Source organism: Rhinolophus ferrumequinum, chromosome 7 (assembly GCF_004115265.2).
Source record: "Rhinolophus ferrumequinum isolate MPI-CBG mRhiFer1 chromosome 7, mRhiFer1_v1.p, whole genome shotgun sequence".
Lineage (NCBI taxonomy): Eukaryota > Metazoa > Chordata > Mammalia > Chiroptera > Rhinolophidae > Rhinolophus > Rhinolophus ferrumequinum.
Genome location: NC_046290.1, coordinates 46,649,487 through 46,667,347, shown reverse-complemented (window position 1 = coordinate 46,667,347; position 17,861 = coordinate 46,649,487). Strand labels below are relative to the sequence as shown.

At 41.4% G+C, this 17,861-nt stretch overlaps 1 protein-coding gene across 4 annotated transcripts in view; it reads right to left on the bottom strand.

Annotated features, from left to right (window-relative positions):
• The window catches only part of ARHGEF28 (Rho guanine nucleotide exchange factor 28), a 284,986-nt gene extending 267,400 nt beyond the window's left edge, over nt 1-17,586 (bottom strand). For 3 of the 4 annotated variants that reach the window (XM_033110869.1, XM_033110870.1, XM_033110871.1), the window contains exon 1: nt 17,461-17,586. The gene's annotated coding sequence lies outside the window, so the exon portion shown is untranslated. The remainder of the gene's footprint in view (nt 1-17,460) is intronic. The other variant, XM_033110872.1, reaches the window with a different exon arrangement.
• Nucleotides 17,587-17,861: the final 275 nt, after the last annotated feature.

Sequence of the window (17,861 nt, the reverse complement as noted above, 5' to 3'; positions counted from 1 at the left end):
AATAATTAACAATGATTTTCATGGTTTCCTAAGCATAAAAATTCATACCAGTGGAATTTAATATAAATTTCCAGGTCCTACTTGCCAATTTGAATGATTTTCATTCAAGTGATCTCAGTGCTCAGGAAAATGTAGTTCAAAATTCCCCCAGGTGGTTCTAATGACCAGCTAGATTTGGGATTCTAAGCTAAAAAGTACTGTCCTGGATCACAGACCCTTTAACGTACACTGTAACTCCGCTGGCTGGAATCTGTGGCTGTCAGTCTATCCATTCATGCAGTATTTATTGAGAACACCCAGTTTGCACCGGACACTGAGCTAGGTGCTAGGAGCCTGTGGTCTAGTGGGGCAGATAAAAGACAACACCTACCAGTGATGACAAGGAGCAGTAAGTGCCATGACAAGGTGTACATGGGTCTTTACAGGGCACACAGGACAAGGGTAAGTGAGCCAGACCCCAGAAAATCAGGAGTTGGCCAGGTGTTTGCAGTTAGTAGGGAAATGAGGAGAAAAGGAATGGCGGGCAGATGGAAAAGTGCGAAAGCAGAAAAGCAAGGTGTGTTCAGGGAGCTCCCAGAGATCTGTGGCAGGAGGGAAGGAGAGGGACGAATGCAGGCGCCAGACCATGAAGGGTCATGAGGACTAGTGAAGGATTCCAAGCAGAGAACTGACATCCTGGGGTTTGTATTCTAGAAACTGCACTCTGAAAGCAGAGTGGAAGATGGATAGTGTGAGTGGCGGGAGGCAGGAGGATGCAGGCAGGTAGAGGGAGCTTGCAAGCAGGGACGGTAGTTAGGAAGCCATTACAGTAATTCGGAGAAATGGGGAAGCCTGAACCATAAGGAATATAGTAGAAACCACAGGAAGAATTCCACAAAAATTAACTCAGGGTCTACTAGTTTAAATGCTTCTCTATAACCGAGATTCTCACTAACTTTGCAGATAGCACATGATGGTGAGATACAAGAGCAACATTTAGAGTGATCCAAACAGCGGCACACCTAGTATGTTTGATACCTAAAGGTCATTTAATATCCCCTCTTCTATACAACAATATTTCAGTAATAATTTTTAAATGCATAATAATGACCAGAAAAGAAATGCAGTGACAAATCTTATTTTCTTGAACTACGTATACATAATCATACCAGTAAAAAAAAAAGAAAAAGGCACACATACATAAAACTTTTAAATGTCTTCCACAGATACAATGAAGGCAGCTACTAAATTGTGCCAGTCATATAACACTTTTTCTTCATCTTTTAGTTCCAAAACAATTTACAATTTCAATTTGAAAGATATTATTCAAATTCAATAAAACATTCCAAATATAAAATGTTCACTTATGAAACAAAAATATTAAAACTCACAACTCTCACTCTGTTTTACTGCTTTATGTTTTAAACACAAAAACTCCAACTGGTCACACAGAACGACAGAATTAAAGTAACTCAAATTTTCTTGGTTTTTACCATCATTTATTATCATTGCTTATTTCAAAATCTACTACTTGAATGTACTGTTAAGGATACACAAATTGGACCTGAAGCAAAGCTGACTGATGCCAAATCTTTGTTAATTTGCTCTCAAGACAAATTTTTGTAGCACTTGTTGGGCACCAACTATATACCTGGGAGTTGTCTGAATTAAATTCCATGTTGAATACAATGTTTATTAAAGGATAAGTCATTAAAATGTGCTAATTTGAAGCTTACATAGGTATTGTTAAAATGTAACAGTGACTGCAATAATTATTCAGAACTTAGACCAACAGAAGAACTTTGGGGGGAGAAGTAACATGAACAGACATCGTTTAGAATTGCTGGTGCATGGTGCTAGTCAAACCACGCTAACTAAAATCCATGTTAAGTGTTTCTCTGCAGAAAATGTACCCCGCTTACTGTCTGCACCCTAGCCAGGCGGGGACAAGGGGAGGCATGGCTACTGCCCACCCTTGGGATGCCACTGGAAACTGAGAAGGCCCAAGGGGACAGAATCAAGGTCAATAAAAAAACAAGCGCAGAGTGGTAGAGAACAGAACAAAAGCAAACAGATAAATCCTTGGGAGTGACTAAATGAAAAGTCACCTTGAGGTTCAAAACACAACACATTTAAAATGCAAACAGGCTGTTGGGATGCATAAAAAGTGCTGGGAAAAAGTACAGGAATTTAGAGGTCAGAATTCTGGGTCTAGAATACTGCACTTCATCTGAATCTTTTCCTCTAGGAAATAAGGATGGACTTGGAAGTCATGCTTAACCAAACAGCATATTAGACTCTATGGGAAAAAGATTTTTAATTTCTATTTTTCATCCTGGAAAGATTCAGGATGACAAGCTATGTAAACCATGTCCTCAAACAGAGACAAGTGTCTAATGCAGCTTGTGACAAGTATAAAAGATGAGGCACTTAGTTTCACTATGAAGTCAAGTCTGAAAATGCAGCAGCAGTGAAAATTTTTCAGTTCCGTTGATTAGCGCATAAGCTCTTCTGGTCTCTATTACATGTGGACAAGCTGGATTTTTCCCCCTCTAAGGCTTTTGAGTGACAGAAAGGAAGTGAAGAGAGAAAGAAGTTCCAAAGACCAGGGATCAATAAACTGCTGGACCTACAGCAGGCTCTCATATCTCCTTAGTTTCCTCATCTATAAAACAGAGATGATGAGGTTGCTGTAGGAACCAAGGATAACAAGCAGGGTGCTGAACCCAGCGAAAGCAACTGACTTAGGGTAATCGGCTTCATTACCATCAAACTCCAGAACTCAAACCAAATTACACAAAGAGGCCTTTCTATAGCTGATGAAAATTTCACCAGACACTCCCTGTGACACAGCCCTCAAGTGCTACCGGGACTGCTTGGATAGTTGGATAAACCTTGTAAGCTTCATTTTGCCAACTTAAAGGCATTTACACAGTGGCTCTACCTATTATGATCTATGGCCATCATGTGCTAAGGTAATTATTAAGAGAAGTCCCCATTTTCTGCCCTCCCTCTATAAGTTCTAAATGTGAGATTTTTTTTTTTTTAGTGTTAAAAAGTCAGATCCTTCCCAAAGAAGCATCAAAACTCAAGACTCTAGAATAATCAATGTGTACTCAACCCCAAGTATGTCTAGTATGGAGAATCAGTAAGATACTGTGTTATGGTCAGAATTGACCATGACTCCAAATCCAGATAAGATGAGCAAAAACAGTTCTTTACCCTGCCATCACCTTTTCATTATAACCACCAGTCCAAGAGAAAAACGTCATTTTGTCCCTGGCTTTGAAGGATTAGAGAGATTAATGTTTCAGGCCCGTGAAACTTTATTTATTCATGAGGGAGTGAGGTAAACATTTACAAACAATTTAAATGTATACTTTCCCACCAATATGAGAAGTACTCACAAAAACCTCCTTTGGGTAGTATTTTTCCTGAAAGGGGGATTCATGGTTTAATAAAATGCCTCACTCAAGGTTTCTCTCAAGTGGCTTCATACTCTAGCTAAACAACAGAAGGAAAGGAAAACAGTCGTTTTCCAGCACATGGCCTGTCATTAGCCCCTTTTCTTACACAACAGGCCTCTGAGGCTTCTCTCCCCTAATCTGAATTGGCTCCACGTTTTTCTTCCACATTATTGAACGCAAATGTGCTAAATTAAAAAGATGTAGGCGCTGTCATTGTACCAATTGATCATGTTCACTGCTTTTCCACATGTACGTTTACAGCAATAGCAAATTTATGCCATAAATAACTTTTGACAAATGGAGCTATAATTTTTTTAGGTTTTGGTTTTATATTTATATATCATTTAAACTTTCCAAAGTATTTCCATCTATAACTTAATTTGATTGGCAAACCACCTAGTTTTCTCTAGAGGGCTGGTATCATCCCCATGTCATAGATGAGGAAACTGGAAGTGCAAAACATTCATCTAAAGTTCAACTAGGTCTGCACCCCAATTTCAAGTCTGATTTTGAGACTCTAAATGAGAGCAACTGCATTTTAAGCAAATGTGACCTGTTAATAAATCTTTAGGTGACAGAGAATTTTTTCCTAATTTTTGTTAACATTAGTAATACAGAAGAAAGTTCTGCTTGAACAGATTACATGATCATTTGACCTCTGCTGGCTGAAATTTTCTTTGGCACTATAAACACCAAAGCTCTGCCAAACTAATTGCGAGTTAAATGGCATTCTGATCTAAGGTACACAAAATATCTTTAACAAAGCTGTTTAGTTTTCTTAGTGGCTTTTCATATCATACATGCAACTATTTATATACACAGGGTGCCAAAAAAATGTATACACGTTTTAAGAAAGGAAAACTGTATTAAAATTGTAATACTCAATGTATACCGATAACAAAAGATGAATACCAGTCACGTTTGACTTCTGCAATTACAAGAGGCGCTCAAAGTGATTACCATCAGTGTCCAGACACTTCTGATGACTGCAAACTATTGCCTGAGCAACGTTGACCAAAGTGTCCACTTGAATACATTTTTTTGGCACCCCCGATATTGCTCATGGACTCACAGAAGGTGATCAATGAGAACTGGGGTATGAGTGTCACTTATGGACATGTGGCTAGGTGCCTGCCTGACCCCTGCAAGAGAAATGAAGAGAAGGATCCAAGGAAAAGAGTTGTACTGAGGGGCAGGAGCCTGGGCCAGAGTGCAGAGTTTCCGCCCGGGTACCGCTCACCACCCCTTGTCACTGCGTATATTGTAGGGCCAGTGTCCTACACTTGCCATTTCCAAAAGTACTAGCTATTTTCTATGTATGCATCTCCTTAGCCATATTCTGGTTTGGACATTCAGCCCTGCTAATAAGATACAATATGAAAATAGAACACTGACTTTATTAACATTAATTACGTGATTGAATGGTTTGCCAATAAATGGCATTTTTTTCACACAATTTGTTATTCCTAAATAAGAAAAGAGCACAAATGTGAAGAAACAATGTAGAAAATTAATTTCCTAAGCACCGTTAGAAGTTTATACTGATGTGTATAAAAGGAACGCCTGAATTTGCACAAATGTCAACCCCTACAAGCATGCCTTCTTAAAAGTTTATTTGTAGCTTTCAGTGTTACATGGGATACACTGCAAAGTTATATGCCTTTATATGTCTAGTGTGGTAAGTCTCACTATCTACACTTCGTAATGCCACATTACAAGTAAAGAAAGATTGCCGATGGAAGAAACCACTGTCACTTTTATTTAAAAGAAATTACCTGCTGCCTACTTGTACTTAAAATGCAATGATTCTATGTTCAATAAAGAATGTAAAGACTATAAACCATCAACTTATCCTAGCAAAGCAAGCAAGCAGTTAGTTAATCATTAGATTTAAGTCACACGAAATATATATGCCCGGCGGACTACAAAAAGTGCTATGGCTGATAACTCACTGATAAAAATCAACACAATTTACAAAAGTGTTTTTTCTTGTGTAACGAAATGTACATAAGTTTAGTTATTATATGTGTTTACTAGTCAGAAATACCCTGACCCAAATATCCAAAGGCAAATACATGAATGTTCCCAACAGCTGTGCAAGTTACTGAACTAAGTAAGAATTCTTCTTTGCACACATCCATGTAATTTCTTAATTTCGAAAAAGGAGATGTTTTCTGCACCCACTTCCACCAGATGCTGCTACAGGCCAAGAAAGTTTGCTTCGTCTGCTGCCTCCGCCTCTCTGCCAGAGCCCCCAACTCTGAGCACCTCCAAGCTCTCACCCAACATCTCCCCGAGCAGCTGCCGCCTCGCTGCCCTGTGAGGGGTGACCTGTGTGTCCACTCCTCCGTCAGCGGCTGTGGAAACTTCATTTCAGATTGCCTCGTATATCTTATCATAGAGACCAATTTATTTTTTAATGTGTTTTATTTCAAGGTAGCTCATTTAAAAACTTGTGTTCAATTGTATACATATGAAATAGAAAATGGAAATTCCCTCTCATCTTTCCATAGATGACTCCATGAAGAATAATACTTCATGTACATCTGGCCTTTGATCAGGTCTGTCAACAGGCACGTCTTAACATCTATTTTATAAAATCCTACGTGCTGGAGCCAACATCAGCTCACCAGAAAGAGGCATCCTGGCTGGACGTCACTGGTCTCCAAAATAGCTACTCATTCTCTCTGCTCTGTAACAAGTCTTAAATTCAACACAAACAAAAATAGGCTAGCTACTCTAAAGAAGGAAACAAAGGAAAAGGAACTGTGAAAGTGTACCAGTAGGGAAATCAACCACATATTTGGAATTCTATGGGAATAAGTTAGCAAGAAGAAAACAGGCACCTGGCAGGAAAAAATTTTAAGGAAATTATTGAGATGTGATACACTTCCTGTCAAAACAACACATGAGGTGGTGATTCATTTGATTAGTATCTTCTAAATGCTACGCGACTTTAAATGCTCCATAAGTTTAGTAAAATTCAATTGGGGCACAGAGGGATTTTTGTTTTAATTTTTAAGTAATAAGCTGTTCAAATGATCCTGTGGCCCCAAATAAATAAATAACTGGCATGTACTCACCATATTTACAACTGCACCCTTCAATGTCTCTAAGGCAAGATAAGGCACTATCATTTGCCTCCCCTCATTTAGCTTTGGCGAAAGCTGTGGCCCTCAACGCAATTCAGAGCTGTGGAGGGCTTAGCCCTGAACTGGAGAGCTGCCCCAACAACAGAAACTTTAGAATCAGTTCGCTCTTGACAGTCCAGCAGAACACCAAGACTTTGACCAAATATCTCCAGAATTCTGTGAGATTAGATACTTGAGAGTGAAAACATAGTTAGAAAAATAATTATCTACAAAGCTAGGTTTTTCTATACAAATTTAAGACGAAACATCCTTACAAACAGCCAAAGCAAATTGAAATACAAAAGAATAGTCTTTTCTGTTTGATAATATCGAAGTTTCTCTCTCCTGCCAAATAGTTGCTATGTTTAATTTATTTATAAGCCAAGATTTAAAAAGAGTCTTTAAAATTACTGGCAACAATTATATACAAAAAAAAGTTTTAAAGCAAGTGCAAGAGTTTGTGGTTGAATTTGATATCTGAAAGATATTCACTACAATTATATTTATGAACTGAGATGAAGTATACAGATTTTCATTAAACTGTCCATTTCTTAAATTCACTTCTGTTTTTATACCATCACTGAAGCAGATACATCTTTACAATATAGGTTGTATTTAGGACACTAGAACAACTAAACAACACACACAAAAACTGGACAATCCTTTGACTGCTATTATACTGGGTATGGCTCCCAGAAAGATGCCTTCACTCAGGCTGCCGAGACTACCCTCCCCCACACCATCTCCACATCGCAATATATTTATTTATTTTCACGGCTGCTGATGGAGCGGCACTGAGAGTTCCTCAAAAGCTTCTCCCCTTCCTCTTATCTCTAAGCCTCCAGCACCCAGAATATGCCTGCCTCGTAGCAATTACTATCCAAACTCAGCGAAGGCTCGAAACTCAAATAGAACTCTCAAACTCTCTGGGATGGAGATGTTTTGGAAAGAACACCTGGATAAGAGGGTTTAGAGCCGTTACATCCAGAAGTAAAAGTCCAAACACAATGATGCCTAATGTCCCAATCACCTATGTAACAAGATGTGTTTATCTTGAGGTTCTGAGAGAAGTCGAGGGATGTCATGCCTTGTAATGTCATCTCTTTTATGAGCACAAGTTTGTTTTCTTTCATATTACTAGTCAGGAGCTACATGAAATACTAGAGGTTTTAGAAATTAGCTACATTTTTAGGAAGAGAAATCACCAAATTTCTTGAGAAAAGGGGAGGTGAGACAGATGGTGAGTAAAGAAGCAAAGAGGGAGGGGAAAGAAAAGAGAGTACCCCTATAAATCGTATTTTTGCTAAATCTAGACATTTATCAAAAATTCCATAAATTTCAGGGCACACTCTCCACGCAGCCTAAATGGAGGTAGGTACATTAAGTTCCATCTGCTAAAATGAAATTAAACCATTTTCAGTCATCTTTGAATTCAATTAAAAATAATTACGAGATTATTACTGGCTGATTCCACCTCACTGCTCATGAAGCATTCAGACAACAATAATAGGAGCTGCCATCACAGGGAAATCATAGGGTATGACCAATCATTTCTCCCTATAAAGACGCAACACTAAAGCAGCGTCTTCAAATCCAACTTCCTGAACAATTTAGATGTTGCCAGTCAAGTGTCTGAAAGAACTCTGGGTACCAAGAATTAAGCTAATAATCCAAGAAAGAGTTAAGACATCATCCTTATCTCCATGGAAACACAGAACTTGAGAGATGGGACACACACGTGGAGAAGGGCTTGGCCCAACCTTTGGGTTTCAGATGAAGTCACCAGGGCCCAGAGAGGTGACATGGCTCACCTGCTATGTCAGTCACAGCGCTAAAATTTCAACCCAAATTCTACTTCTGGTTCAACTCTTGCAACACCCAAATTGTCTTTTAAAAACCTTCTTATTGAACTTAGTCAAATGGTAGTACAAATAAGAATAATTAACTGAACACTACCATTTTTAAAACGAAAGGCACAAAACACCAATCATGTCTAACTCCCACTAAAAAAAAGCTATTCTTAAATTCATTTAAATCCAGACATTGTGTCTGCTTCTACTAATTTCCGCTGTTGCTTTTGCACACAGATGCTGTAACAGCCAGTGAACATAAAGCTTCCTACTATAAATGCGAAAGGGAAAAAAAAGCTTATTCCTATTTTTAATAAAAAAGACCTTCTAATAAACCAATACCCAAATTACATTTGGCATTTCTATTAAGATGAGATTTTTCTTAAACTGTTCATGTAAAGCAGAATTGTCCCTAGCACAGCCCCATTTTTGTAAGTGAGCCAAGTGAAAAGTTAATTTGGGACTTTCTGCAGATATGAAGATAAACTAGAGCATTCACGTTTATTGCAAAACAGCCTCAGTTATCTATATGTGAAACCTATTTCACCTTAAGATTTTCAAGTGTTTTTATAAGACTGAAAATCAAGGACATGAAACCTTAACAATTTGTTTCATAACAACTGTCTCATCACAATTTTTGTTCAAATTGGAACCTTCTTAACTAAAGATCAAGGAAGAATTACAATTCTCATGACTGGGATTTTAAAGTCTTGACACTTTTTTATATTCAATAAGCAAGTTATCAATATTTCTGATTAATAAATGGGAGAAAAATGCATAAGTATTGTATATAACAACTCAGTGTAATAAGAAACATGCAATTTAAGAGAAGTACTTCTATTTTCTTCCTCCTAAGAATCCATCAATTAAAAACCTATTAAATCATCAGTAATAGGTCTTGTGTGTTATCCCTTACCACCAAGAAGGGGGAGTGGCCAACTGGAAACTGACTAAGTCTGTAGGGATGTGATAACTGGTATAAAAGCAACTTCCAGAAACCCATCCCTTGAGAACTTTTGAGAAGTTACAAAGGCGGCAATTCCTTTGAAAGGCAGCGCTCGAGTTAGATGAGCTGCTCCTTATACATAAAGGTATTCTCCCACCACTCCATTCCATCCAAATTCCATTTCCACCAGAATTTATTAACAGTCAACGAAATCACTACCCAAAGAGATCATCACTTCATTGAAATAATCAAAGACCTCCCATTTGGAAAGGATAGGAAAGAATCCATTGAGATTTCCCAACTATAATCCACCAGGAGCTGTGGAGAATGACAGGATTCAAATACAGGAGACAGGCACATGTCATTCAATTTCTGATATCAAATCTATAGTAGATTCTACATACTATACGCAGAAGGAGCTTCATGCTGATTCTAACAAGATTCTAGAGCAGAATGTGAAAGGGCTGATGTCTGAGTACCTCCAAGAGGACGCAGTGGCTACCTGGATCTAGTGTGGGTTCCCCAAGAATAAGTCACTTGAGAATAACCTCATTCAGTGTGGGGTTACTAATACTGGTAACTCCATAGAATAAAGGCACAGAGTTGGTAGACAGTGTATATCCTGATGACAAGATGGAAGACGAAGAGTCAGATGCGAGCACAAATAAGAATTAATTGAACAACACTACCTGCAATTGATGAAGCATCGATTTGAAATGAGGTTTGTATAGATGCACCAAATTGCTCTGCCCTAGGTCTCAGCCTAGGTAATAGTTTCATTACTTCCTTAAGGATTAAAGAAATACATATTAAATCTATGGAACAAAAAAAGCGTAGTGAACACGGTACGTTTACAGATAAACAATCTAAAAGACTTTGAGAGGCTAGAACAAATGGTCACATACAGGAAAATAAATTTAAGAGAGAAATATTAAGTTCTACTCAGGGGACAAAGAAGCCAATGCACAAGTCCATGAACGAGGAGATGGGGTTCAGCAGCAACATGTGTAAAAACAAACTTGGTGATTCTGAGCTGACTTGAACATCAAGAAGCAACAACCCTGTTTAGAAGCACATAGTAGGAAAGCCATTGTCTGAGAGAGTATTCTACCCAGGTTCCATGCTAAGCACTTTACATAGACTATCTTATTGAGTCCTTATAACAACCCTATGAGAGAAATAGGTAAAAACTGGGGCGAAAAGTTTAAGTTACTTGCCCAAGACAAGGTAGAAACTAGCAGTCTCCCCCAAGTCCCTTATTTGCAGCTGGCCATCTTAATCACAAGAAAACATCACCATTCGCCTTTGCAGGGATGCTATAAACCAGAAGGACTTGCCATGACAGTTAAGCAAAATAACTAACCAACCAACATATGTATATTCTACTTTGAGCACCCTCCAAAGTAGTCTAAATCAGGGTCCCTGCCATCAATGGGCTTACAGTCAGGTTTGGAAAGGTAAGACTTAAACACAGCAGCATATAATGGAGCCAGACGCAGGTGGAAAGTGATAAATGAGCGGTACCAGTAAAAGGATAATAGTTCAGAAAGGAAAGAGCTCAGTTACTACTCAGATGGTCAAACGTGTCAAAGATGGTTTGAGCTTGCTTCAAGGACTGGAATACAGGCATACCTCATTTTATTGTGCTTCAGACATGTTGGTAGGTGGGTTTTTGTTTGTTTGATTGGGTTTTGGTTTGTTTGTTTGTTTTTAAACTGAAGGCAAGATCCTCCACCAGCCAAAAGATTACAACTCAGTTTATTGTGGTGGCCTGGAACCAAACCTGCAGTACTGTGTTTCCCTGAAAATAAGACCTAGCCAGACCATCAGCTCTAATACGACTTTTGGAGCAAAAAATAATATAAGACCTGGTCTTATATAATATAAGACCGGGTATGATATAATATAATACTGGGTCTTATATTAATTTTTGCTCCAAAAGACACATTAGAGCTGATGGTCCGGCTAGGTCTTATTTTCGGGGAAACACAGTAGCTCTGAGGTCTGCCACTATATTTTAGCTAGTGAAGAAGAGGAGCCTATCGTGAACAAAGTCAAAGAAGTTAGAAAGTACAGAGCATGTTCCATTAAGCAATTACCAGTCCTGACTGACGGAAGTGGAGGGCTCAAAACAGGAGGCAGCGGGGAACAGGTGAGTGCCCACAGCATAAAGAAACACCATGAGAAAACGCAGGCGGGCTGGCCCGGCGGCTCAGATGGTTGGAGCTCCATGCTCCTAACTCTGAAGGCTGCTGATTCGATTCCCACATGGGCCAGTGGGCTCTCAACCATAAGGTTGCCAGTTCGACTCCTCGAGTCCCGCAAGGGATGGTGGGCTGCACCCCCTGCAACTAAGATTGAACACGGCACCTTGAGCTGAGCTGCCTCCCGGATGGCTCAGTTGGTTGGAGCGTGGGCTCTCAACCACAAGGTTGCCAGTTCGATTCCTCAAGTTCCGCAAGGGATGGTGGGCAGTGCCCCCTGCAACTAAGATTGAACACGGCACCTTGAGCTGAGCTGCCGCTGAGCTCCCGGATGGCTCAGTTGGTTGGAGTGTGGGCTCTCAATCACAAGGTTGCCAGTTCGATTCCTCGAGTCCCACAAGGGATGGTGGGCTGTGCCCCCTGCAACTAGCAATGACAACTGGACCTGGAGCTGAGCTGCGCCCTCCACAACTAAGACTGAAAGGACAACAACTTAAAACTGAACAGCACCCTCCACAACTAAGATTGAAAGGACAACAACTTGACTTGAAAAAAAGTCCTGGAAGTACACACAGTTCCCCAACAAAGTCATGAAAAAAAGAAAAAGAAAAAAAAGAAAAAATGCAGGCATTACCCTTTCAGATGTAGAATGCCAGAAACACCTAAAGGCTGGGGAAGTAGATGGCAAAGCCAGCTGTATTATCATTTTAAAAAATTATGTCAGGCCTACCTGAGAGATGCTCAGGTGATTCCGATGAACAGGGAAGCGAGGAATCCTGGGTTAGGGGTTCAAACAACCCATAATCTCATTCATCACTGAGCACCCCCTACCTTTGAAACTCTTAACACCTAGTCATTCAGCAAACCAGAAGGCTGGTAGGGCAAGAAAAGGCTGTTGACAAAGAACCAGGTGACAATGCACAGACAATAAACAAATGTAATTAGGGGAACGACAGAAATTTACCCCAGAGGGACTTTGCCCGAACTGTCCAGCCCAATGAAAACCTCTTGATCTTCAGTCAGGCTCAGAAGTCCTTAATAAGACCTCCTTTGCTCCAAATCCTTTTAGTTTCCACATGCCTGTGAAGGCTCATGGTGATGTTTTCTTGTGTATTAGGTATGGAAACTTTTATCATGAAATTCAGAAATACTCATCCCACTTTTCTTTCCTCTTCCCAGAGCCACCCTGCCCCCTCTTCCCATGGGGGGCTCCTCAGAGGAGAGGTAGCAGGGTAGCCTGTGACCCGCACGCCTGGGATCTTGACTTGCATTTCTGAAATCTCTCTGGACTAAGTCTGGAAAGATAACCCAGTCATTTCAACCTGATGACTGGCTGGTGGTCAAGGTAAGTTAACAGAGTAATAGCTCATAATCCCTTCAAATGTTTACTGACTGCCCACTGCCAGCACAGTACCAAGCCTGTGGAAAGTATATTCCTGGCAGTGTCGCCCAAGACAGGAAAGGCTGAACTGACCAATGCTCTCCTCGCTTTGAAAGTTCATGATGGTATAGAATGTTAGAACTGGCAGGTTCTTAGAGACCATCAAGTCTACTCCTTTCCATTTTACCAGATGAGGAAATTGAGACCCACAGAGGGCTCATACCCCCTCAAGGTTACACAGCTGAGAGGTCGCTGGCTGTCTCCATGCCAGCCTCAAACTCTCAGCCTAGGGAGCTTTCCCCTGAGGTCACACTGCCGTCTCACTGCCTTCTGAAACCTGGGAATCCTGCTGAAGCTACTTTTTTTAAATGTCTATTTTCCATTTGTTACAAATATAACCACCAACATTTTCTGACACTTACGCTCTGCCAAGCACTACTAGGGCTCTCTATAAATTTACTCATTGTATTCTCACAACCACCCAAGGGGACAGGTTACAACGATTATCCCCATTTCACAAATGGGACACCCGAAGTAGAGAGAAGTCACACAGCCAGGACAGAGCTGAGGCTGTCTAACGAGACGGTCTGGCTCCAGAATCACCACTCTTAACCACTTCGTTATGGCTCATGAAAGATAATTTCTTTAAAGCGATGGAAGAAAAGGAGCAAGCCTTAAGCACCTTAAGCATGATTATTGATGTTTGATAATGAACTGAAAAGTTAAACCATAAATTCCATTAATATATGTCATATCTCTTGATCATCTATTTATTAAGTTAAGGGAACGTCTATGCATACTTGAAGGAAATATATAAAGTGTATTAATATTTTAAGCATTTTTAAAGGGCAAAATGATCATGTGCATACCAAACAAAGCCTGCCAGTTGAAATAGGCAGAATGTTATTTGAGCGCTGGTTTTAGAAGGGTCTCTTCTGGACATGCTACTATGGAAAGTGAAGGTGTCACTGCCGATTTCCACCTGTGTTGTCCTTCCCTCGTGGATGCAAGATATTTTCTCTGCTATTAAAGGAACATTACTTTTACATGAACTTTCTACAGAAATCCAACCTCAAGTTGGTAATTGAGGAAAAAATTAAATGAAAATAGGAGAAGGCATCTCTGAAGATTAATAAAAATATATCTGGTAAAAGTGTTCAAAACTAAGATCACTGAAACAAATGACCAATATGCAATTATATTACTTTTTTACTTTCCCTCATATTAAAAAATGATGTCAAATCTCATTATCTTGGTTATCCAGGAGAAGAAGTCCAGGAGCAGTAATGGTAGAAATAAACAAATTATAATTGTGCCTCAGATCGAATTTCAAGGGAAAAATTACAGTCAATTAAGAAGATGTACTATCACATAAAAAAGTTACATGACATTTTGCCAGCCAAATATCTTAGTGTCAAATATTCAAAAGCCCACTCAAAATGCAACAGATCCTAAAAACTCTAAAACCACAAAAGTATTACCTTAGACATGAAATCCACAGTCCAGAGAATCAAAGCAAAAAAGAGTGCCAGGCACATAGTAGGGCCTCAATTAATATTTGCTGAATAAATATAAATGAAAAAAAAGTTCATAGAAAGAGGAGCATGATATGACTGTCAAAATGGCTAAACAGCAGAGTAACAATGCTTTGAGCTTTTGGAAACTTTTAATACCAGGATAAATAACAAAAGAACTAAGGATTGTAGGTACTGCACAAAATGACAGACCAACATTCAATCAGGGCAAAATGCTTAGTGGTATAGGACCTGACTTGCACTTCTTAAGACAAATAGCGCTAAGCCCAGCTTTGCCTAAGGGATCTGTACCCTACAAGGTGGAATATTTACAGGACAATTCTAAAATGGCAAAATTCCCTGAATTTGGTGCATTTCAAATAGAACACTGTTTGTAATTTAGAACTCTTCAGAGGAGTTGCTTGGCTTGACCCATCTCTTCATGACAAATCTTATTTAAGGTCACAGGGGGGAAAAATCCTATCGCTTCTCTGCTCCATTAAAGCAACATAAATATAAATTCAATTAGACAAAACCTACATAAACCAGATCTGTCATATCTGATCAGTAGATTAGAGCATAATAAAATTACAGTCAGCCTGGGAGTAGTTTGGGATCTGGGCAGTGCCATCCAGCCATGCCCCAATCATAAAGGGTTTTCCAACATTTATACAATAAATCTTTTCTGGGGAGTCAGCACTAGGTCATAAATTCTGGCAGGACTGAAAGTTAGAGCTTAAATACCAACATACTAGTTACCAGTTTTGTACAGAATGTTTAACATAGAAGTAATATTAGATTCCACTATTTGCTTTAATACCTATTTAGAACACATTTCCTTTTCTCACATGGCATATACTAAAGGAGGTCATGTATCAGAGCTCACCTGAAAATCCTGCCCAATTTAAGTCTTAGCCACAACAGTAGTTTCTTATAAGAGCACAATGAGAAAATATTCCAAACTCTTCTGCAGTGTTCACATGATTTTTTAAAAAGGTGAGAAACCCAAGTGAGGCCCCTGATGAAATTTCATAGAATCTTAGTTACCAACGACAGACACACTCATTTTATTGCACTTCACTTTATTGCATTTCACAGATGTTGCATTTTGTTGTTGTTTTTTTTTACAAACTGATGGCAACACCCTCCACCAGCAAAAAGATTACGACTCAGTTTATTGTGATTCCTGCTTTATTGTGGGGTTCTGAAACCTAACCCAAAATATCTCGGAGGTATGCCTATACTGTTTTCCTCTTTACGTGTTTCTAAACTGCTTAAAAGACAGGACAGGTGCTTCAAAGAAAAGTCTAAAGACACACCTGTTACATAACTTGTGCTTGGTTAGTCAGGTTTTGATAAAGAGGAAAATACAGTCAAAAGCAGGGCAAACACTGATTCTCTGTTCTCCGTTGTCCCATTAGCCAGGACATTTGCCTGAGTCACTCACCCAGTAGCTACCTCTGTGCCTCAATTTCCCTACCCACTAAATAATGAGGTCGATACTATGAAAATTCCTCTTTGATCAAAGTTAATGAACACAATCACACAGAAAGTAAGTCCACATCAAAATGTTACATTGAAATACTACATTGTATAAGAAAATTCCAAAGGTTTTTGCAGTATTCATTTCTTTTCCTCCAAATATTCCAAAGGGGTTAGCTTGGCCATTAATTAAGATTAGGCAAATACCTATGTGCTTTAAGAACGTGTATACAAAAACCCAGGGCAGATATATATAAAAAGTTTCCCAGGTAAAGTTGTCGCTCTGCTTGGATCCTCGTGTGCAAAGAACAACTCACAGAAGGTAACAAGGACAGGTGTTGATTTCGCTTTTGTTGTAAAAACAGGATTTGCTTCCCTGACAGCTTTAGGGCCTAGGAACAACTAGATGAGAAAGCTTCAGAAAACCAGGGAACCCGTGCGACCCCCAATGATCAGTCCTTTCTAAACGTCTTACTTCTCCATATTTCTCACTCAGCTGAGGCGGGTGTGCTGGTGAACTTGTATAATTCCAGGTCTGCGGAGATTTGTAAAAACCCAGGCAGGGGTCAATAAGGGAGAGGCTGCGCAAACACAGATGTTGAAGCCTTTCCTCGCTCCACCAAGCTGTAACCAATGCGGGGAACGCTGTGGGCTCCTAGGGAGGCAGATGGATTCTCTCCTAGAAATCTAATTGGTGTCCCGGAAACCAGACCTGGGTTTCCAAGGCGGCCTGAGCACCCAGCTTCCACACAGCCCTCGACAGGCGAGGATATGTCCTCGGCCAAGTGCAGGGCCGTCATTACAACCCTTGTGAAAAGTCTAAGCACGGTAAGGTTAGGGTACCACCATCCACACCCCACGTATTCAAGGGGCAAACAAATCTACAAAATAAGCATAAGGAAATCCGACAAAATTCTGACCACCTCCCCTAACCAGCTATAGATACCGATTAACACAGAGCAGATGTTCCCACACGAAAAAGCTGTTAGGGCCTGTGTCCTGAGCTTGCGTCTGGTCCGTTCTTTGGGGACCAGGTCCCGCCAAGCACCCTAACCCAGCAGCCGAGGCACCAATGGGGAGGAGAGAGCCCAGCTTTCGAGGATCTCCCTTCTCCACCCCCAAGAGTGTCATTTATTTCCCTGGCACCCGAAGGGCTCTGGCCAGGTTTCCACCCACTCATCCCAGGTCCCAGAGCGGGACCGCGGAGGCGACGGACCTCCTACCGCGTTTTCAGTGCGCCGCCGAACGACCCCGCACTCCGCTGCTGCCGCCGCCGCGCGGAGTTGTGCAGCCCTCTGCACTTGTTGCCGTCCCCGAGGGACCAGGAGGCGGCGGCCATCCCTCGAGCCGCCGTGGCTGCAGCACCCTCTCTACCTCGGCGGACCCTCGCGTCCCCCTGGACCCTGGAGAAAGTAGCTCCCGATCGCGAATTCACGTGTGATCGCCCAAGTTTTCCGCCCAGAGCTGCAGAGAGACGCGGGGGATGGAGACCCAAGGAGCACTTACCTGGAGCTGTGCCCCCCGCAGCCTCGCAGTCCGAGAGAGGCGCTGCGCCCCGCGCCCTGCCCGAGGGCGCCCGGAGCCGGGAAGGCGCTCCGCAGCTGCCAACGCCCGGCGGCTGCACAGAGGCAGCCAGCGCGGAGGGGGCGGAGCCGCTGCCGCGCTCCCGGCCCGGCTGGCTGCGCCGCGGGCTAGGGCCGCCCCCGCTCCCTCCGCTCCCTCCGCGCCTGCCGGCTGCCACTGGATCCCTGGCCTGCCCTCCGCCGGGCCGGCATCACATGGCCCGGCCCGCCCGCCGCCGCGCCCGACATCGGCTCCAGGAGGAAACCTGAAACCCCGACTGCGCCCTCTCCGCCAGCCCCCTCCCGCCGAGGGGCGGCGGCCGGCTCGCCTCGGCTCCCTCCTCC